Raw genomic sequence first — 7,207 nt, 5'->3', positions numbered from 1 at the left:
CTAAGTACGTCGCTGGTGAAAGTAATCTTGAACATACTGGAAAAATTTTGGGCTGATCATAAATCATTTGTTCGAGATATGCATAAGAGACGTGGCGGAAAATTTGAATATTTATTTATTGTTTTCTCGATTCATTTTTTGGAATATCATTTTCAAAATCCTAAAGCACATTAAAAGCACATAATATTTTGAAAAATCTACAGTACTGTAACCCCGAGCACTGTACCGGACAAATAGAAGCGCTTCTAAACTGGCGCGTCATTATTTTTAATAACAATGTGAATCCTCGTGAAATTTATCTGGTTTTATATGGACGTTAAAAACGTATGCGTTAGAAACAATTATTTTATTGTGGTCGGAATTTAATTTACTCCGAACATATACATGATTCTTTAGTTAAGCTTGAGCTTATAAGTAGTGGGCTTAAAATGATCTGCACTTTTCTTCAAGATTATAAAACTAGCATGAGCACTAATCATATGTTTTACCTGCGATTACAGATACAGCAGACCCAAGAAATAATCATCCAGCTGTATTTTTAGAAATAGGCCAGTTTAACATGTGTAGAGCAAATGAAGTGTCAAATCAGATAACAAGTACTTTTTGGACCCACTATAAGTAAACCATAAATAAAAATAGGTTCAATCCTCGACCAAGCAAGATTCTTAGTTTCAATGGGATTGTCGCACTAACCCTTCAATTATCACGTATGATAATAATCGAAAACGCGTGTAATACCAGGACATTACTTGTAATGGATCACTTTACTTGTTGGCGTCGCCAAATTCGCAATCAAAATAAGTAAAATACTTCAAGTTTCCCAGGGTAGTGTAACAACACTCCACAAACTCGTTAGCTTTACCAAGCAAATTGAATCAAATATTCAGTAGAAAATCATATAAACTTGAAATAAGCCACCAGTGCAAATCAAATCAATCGCTCTGCCGCTTGCCAGACGAAAATAAACCAGACCACACGTCAGTGAATACACCGCAGCGACACTGGGGCGCGCGCGGTGGTGAAATTTTCTGAGCGCGCCACAGAGAATTTCAAGAGCTCTTCTCCACACTCTAGATCGTTCCAGTGTTGGGTGTATGAAAATTTACCTCTGTTATCAGCGTGCGCTCACACATATCAAATACGGTGGTGTATATGAACGAAAGCGAAGCGCTCTCGTTTCGCTTGGCAGAGTGTGGGGAGCAATTTCAATTTCTCTTTACTGCACAGAGGATAGGGACATCACTGCATACCGGTAACCATTTCGTTACGCAACAGTAATTTCAAGTTCTTTTCGCTCAAATGGCCATGCCGCCGATACCAAATCTCAAGTCCTTTCGGTATCCGACCACAAGAATAGTACGACGAATCTTCAGGCACATTTTTACGGTACAAATCTAATTCGTACAGCTTACCGCGACGGTTGCCCACCGCGACTGCCACCGATTTACGTTTAATGCATACTCCACCGTCAGCAAACATCACTTTTAAGCCTGCCATCTCCATCTTTCTCACTGATAAGAGATTTACTTTCGCTTCGGGAATATACAGCACATTTTTTATAGTTATCGGAATCGACTTACCGTTTACTTGAGAGTACAGTTTTACCTCACCGTGTTGCTTTGCGACGATACACTCTCCTTCTTTGGCAACTGCAATCTGCATCGGATTCTTCATTGGCACTAGTTGCTCGAACAAACTTTTGTCGTTTGTCAAGTGCTCCGACGAACCCGAATCGACTATCCAGCCAACCTCACGGTCCTTGAATTTTTGTTCACCCGCAAAACACACACCATTTTCTTCTTCTCCGTAATGGGCACTATTCTTCTTCGATTCCTTGCTTTTCTTGTCCGGGCACTCTGACAGTTTGTGCCCCTCTTTATGGCAACCAAAACTTCGAATTTTGTCAAAAACAAGAAAGTGCTCCTGCAGATTTCCTCTTTCGTAACGAAGTGTCAGCATCTTTCTCTTCAAATGCAAACGGCTGGCTATGCTTTTCCGTTCAAACACTCTCTGTAGCGCCGACCAAATAGCTTTTGGCGTCGGCTGATCCTGAACGTATTCCAGCTGATTGTCATGGATTCGAGAAATTAATAAAGATTTGCAGCGACGATCCTTCTTCTTCCGTGCTTCGACCTGCTTCTTCTTTCCCGCCTGAACAGCAGCAGCATCTTCCGCTTCGATTTTTAACTCATCCATTTCCGCAATTTCCCGACTAATGCACTCGGTCATCTCGTGCTCCTCCAGCACAACCAGCATACGGTACTTCCACGCTGGATAATTGGAACCATCGAACAACGGAACGCGCACAAATTCTTCCTTCTCCATTTTCTCGATATTCACAATCCGCGATTCACTGGGCCCATAACCTTATGGGAAAACGGAACATTCAACCGGAATAAACAATACGAGGTTAAAGTAAGCTAAAAGTAATATGTTTATTCATGGGTAACTTGTTTGTTCGATTACCACCGCTTTAGGAATGGCGGTCAGCGCGAAGCACGCGCGCAAAGTCGATCTCATATTACAGCAGAGGCTGCGGACAAAGTAGGGGTAACACCACAAGATAAAATAAGGAGTAGGAAATTGGTACCTCAACAGAAAGAGACGGCTACCAAACATGAGTAAAAGTTGAATGGTGCTAAAATATTACACGAAACATTACCTGGATAGCATTGAAATCGCATCTGCAAGGCGAACAATTCTGATATATATCCGCTTTTGATTAGTTGGTTATGTATTTGTTTTATAACATTGAGATTTTATTCTATAATTTCTACGTGATGAAACAGTATGTTTAAACTCGATATATACATTGAAGTAATTTTCGAATGACCATCCTATTAACTAATTAATATTAGATGACCTTTCTGGGCCGGGACGATTATGCCAAAATATGCTCTTTCGTATTCGATGCAGCTAAAACCTCAGAAGCTCGGTGAGCATAACGTACACATCCGGATAGTACCAATCCCTTCTGCTCAGTATTGATTAACCATAACTATAGGCTAAGCAGAATGACCAGACACCAACTGAAGATGGATTATTTTATAATTTTTTTTCGTCCCACTTGCCGGTCACTTGTAATTACCGCCGCCTGCAAAGAAATTAAATGAAGAGCAGAAAGTAGTCCATATTGTTTGTGTACATTACCAGAAAAGTTTTATTTTCAACCAACATAGAATAGTTCCAGGTATAGCTTTATTTACACACACTTACCTCATCGCACATAGATCAAGGGCTACAAACAAAACAAGACAGTTCTTTCGAGATATTCCGGCTCTAACTATATATCGTCTTTATTCCAAATCCAACCACCATATGTGGCAACGGTTATCCTTCATCCTCAGTCGCGACCGTATGTAATTTTTCGAAGATATTACCGTCTACCTGGATGCATAAAATAAAGGAAGCATGTAACGTCGTCTTATCAAGTTCACTATTGTCGTTTTTGCTTGAAGCGAAACTGACTCAGTTTCTAACCCCAACTGCTGTGAAAATGTATGAACTGACAGCGGTTGGGGTTAGAATCTGACTCAGTTTCGGGTTCTGGCGAAAACACCATATGAAAACTTACCGCTGGGGAGTGGCCGACGGTTTGTTACTCATTGACGTTGGATTCTAATTCTTATCACATTTACGGTGTTGCTTAAGGTTGGACAGAGTTTCTTACAACATGGCATTTTATTTAGTAGTGTTAGTGAATCTTACCTTTGATACATTATGACTGATTGCTCGCACTGCACTCACAGTTGGATTACAAAAACTAAATCACTCTATTTCTGAATATTGGATGTTTCTAATTACCAAATAAATTCCTTTCTATTCCAAAGATTCTTCGCAAAAACTGCTTTTCTAATCCTAGCACATTTTTTTTCTCATTCACTAACACTTATAAAGATGCTGCGACGGTTGGCATGCGAAAAATCCTTTCAATTTTAGCACAGCTTTGGACCGCGAAATATAGCAGGAAAAACAAATCACTACCACAATATGATATACTACTATTTTTACATTTCTTATAAAAGAAATGTATAGAATTCGCTCAAACTTTCAGGATTTTTTCCGAGGCCCGGAGGGCCGAGTCTTATATACCAGTCGACTCAGCTCGACGATTTGGGACAATGTCTGTGTGTGTGTGTGTATGTAACGGACAAATTCTCATTCGTGTTTCTCAGCAATGGCTGAACCGATCTTATCCAAACCAATTTTAAATGAAAGAACTAAAAAACAGTATGAACGCTATTAATTTGTTTTTGATTCTGATGTTTAGTTTCCAAGATATGAATGTTTGAATGCGTAAAAATGGCGTTTTTTGCAGTTTTTTTGAATTATCTGCCGAAATTGACAATATAGATTACCAAATTATATGTTTTAGACAGGTTTAACGAATACCTTTCGAACAAGCTATAGATTGTTGAAATCGGACTATTATCAAAAGAGATATTTAACATTAAATGCGGACGAAAGATTTTTATCATTTCCCATTGCCAGAAATATGACCAAAAACATGTAATCTATTATTAACGCCAAAACGGCTTATTTTAGGTCAATAGTATCTTCGGAGAATTTAATGGAGGCAATATGACCTTTCTTTTGGTATTGTGCTTTTGCTGATTAATCCCCCTATGAGTGAGATATTTTCACAAATTTTCTTGGAAGTGATTATATCGAAATGATGCCTTCAGCAAATTTGTAGCTCTTACTTTTGCGAATAACTTTACTGAAGACTTCAATTATCTATTTTGAATGCTTTAAAAGTTATGGCTTGATGTTTGTGGATTACTCTTTGTCGCCTATTTATTGTTCAATATAGTAATAATCCATTGAAATAAACCAAACATTATTTCGATAAATCGAATTTTGTATTTCATTTGTCTATCTACAACCGCTAGAAATAATAACCGAACACTTCCAAGTTGTCTGGAAGGAACTTGATAACTTATCAGTGCAAAAATGTTCATTTGTGCGAACCTTCTGACTGCATTTTTTCTAACTTATAACCATCGGATCGATCTGAAACATATCGGAAAATGAAAAGCGAAATAAATAACTCCAAGCAACGGCGTAGCCAAGAGAAGGTTTTGGGTTTTTTTTTTACAATGGAGAAGACCTTTATGTCCTAGCCCAGTACACGTGCTAACGGTAGGGTCCAATCTACCACACTGGGTGCACTGGGGGCGTGTCGGACTCGAATGGTGACCAGCCATTAATACCGACTAAACTCCATTGGGCTCCGCCATCATTCCTCCCAGGAACTACCTCTCGGTATTACTTCTGGGGGGATGGCTGTACTGAATGTACTCATTCACTCTCACTCGCGCGATCATACATCCTGTATGAGGCTTACTTGGGTGCTCTCTCAATCAAACTTTGATTCACTCTCAAACACTCCCACATGAGGCTGACTTTTGTGCTCACCTTTTACGTTCCATGCGAGGCTGACTTGTGTGCTCACCTTACTCATTCCTTGCTAGGCTTACTTTTGTGCTCGCCCTACCCATCCATGTGAGGCTGACTTGGGTGCTCACCCTATCACCTGATTCACTCTCAATCATGCCACTCTATTGTACCTTTGTCACTCCCTCTGGCATCCCATGTGGGACATTTTTCTTAGGCCCCACTTCTGACATACCATGCGAGGCTGACTTTTGTGCTCACCTTTTTCATTCCTTGCTAGGCTGACTTTTGTGCTAGCCTCTACCAACCTGTGAGGCTGACTTTTATGCTCACCCTTAACATGCAGTGTGAGACTGACTTGGATGCTCACCCTTTCACTCCTCTGCCACGCCATGAGGCATCGATAGCTTAGTTCCAACATACTACGCTACGACCCTCCCGTCTTGGCATGAGGCAGTCCACTTATACGCCTATACACTCACTCTTCTGTCTTGCTTCGGGGTGGCTGGGTTTACCCCTTACGCGGTTGCCATTCGCTGCGCCAACCTACCTCGGCATGAACAGACCATTCACTCTCTTATTTTGCGCTTGGCCTTTTTTGCTCCAGCTAACCAATCACTAGTTAGCCGTGCCCGCCGTCTGTTGCTCGGTTCGCCAGATTACCTGTAGCCTACTGGCAATCTGGATGGTAGCAGCCGAGACTGCGTTCCACTTCTCCACCGTTTGACACATCCGCTGAATAAGGGTATCCGGGGTTGTGTCCCAGCCACAGACGTCAAGCATTGCTCTTCTTTCGACGTCGAACCGATGACATACGAACAGTATGTGTTCGGCAGTTTCGTCTACACCTGGGCAGTCCGGGCAGACTGGGACCTCCGCGTGTCCGAACCTGTGGAGGTACTGACGGAAACAGCCATGGCCTGACAGGAATTGTGTCAGGTGGAAGTGAACTTCCCCATGGGGTCTTCCCACCCAGCTCGATATGCTAGGTATCAGCCGGTGGGTCCACCTACCTTTCGAGGAGTTGTCCCACTCACGCTGCCATCTGGCGACCGAGGTCACCCTGGTGCGCTCGCGGGCTCCCCTATTTCCACGTAGCTCAAAGCACTCCTCATCTTCCCGAATGACCAGCCCGACTGCCATCATGCTCGCTATCACGCAGGATGCATCGTGTGATACCGTGCGGTAGGCAGATATCACTCTGAGGCACATCACGCGGTAGGTGCTCTCCAGTTTCTGTAGGTAACTGGTTACCCTCAGTGCTCTTGACGATGACGGGCCGCCGTACCTGAGGATAGATACGGCAACGCCTGCCAGTAACCTACGTCTACTGGCGCACACCTTTGAGCTGTTGGACATCATTCTTGATAGTGCCGCAACAGCAGTCGACGCTCTCTTGCACGTATAGTCGACATGGCTGCCGAAGGTCAGCTTGTCGTCTATAATGACTCCGAGAGACTTCAGACTTCGCTGTGAAGTGATCGCGACTTCTCCCACATGGATAACTGCATGTTGTGCCGACTTGCGGTTGTTGACGATGACTACCTCCGTCTTATGATGAGCGAGCTCCAGGCCTCTCGCGCTCATCCATTCCTCCACCGTGCTAATCGCGTGTTCTGCGGTTAGTTCTACCTCAGGAATTGACTCCCCGTAGACCTCCAAGGTTACGTCGTCGGCAAAGCCGACGATCTTGACCCCAGGAGGGAACTTCAGTCTCAGAACCCCGTCATACATGAGGTTCCATAGCACCGGGCCTAGGATCGAGCCCTGCGGGACTCCGGCGGTAATCGGAACCCTTTTCTGACCGTCA

The 7,207-nt window shown here is 42.9% G+C and overlaps 1 long non-coding RNA gene across 1 annotated transcript; it reads right to left on the bottom strand.

Annotated features, from left to right (window-relative positions):
- Positions 1-2,882: 2,882 nt before the first annotated feature.
- LOC131692271 (uncharacterized) lies at positions 2,883-3,617 on the bottom strand. The gene is made up of 3 exons (XR_009305947.1): positions 3,575-3,617; positions 3,217-3,387; positions 2,883-3,094 (listed from the first exon to the last, which is right to left on the bottom strand). It is a non-coding gene; the product is annotated as an uncharacterized LOC131692271 (long non-coding RNA).
- Between the last annotated feature and the right edge of the window lie 3,590 nt (positions 3,618-7,207).

Source organism: Topomyia yanbarensis, chromosome 3, assembly GCF_030247195.1.
Source record: "Topomyia yanbarensis strain Yona2022 chromosome 3, ASM3024719v1, whole genome shotgun sequence".
Lineage (NCBI taxonomy): Eukaryota > Metazoa > Arthropoda > Insecta > Diptera > Culicidae > Topomyia > Topomyia yanbarensis.
The sequence above is the reverse complement of the archived record's forward strand: the minus strand, read 5'-3'. Positions and strand labels throughout refer to the sequence as shown.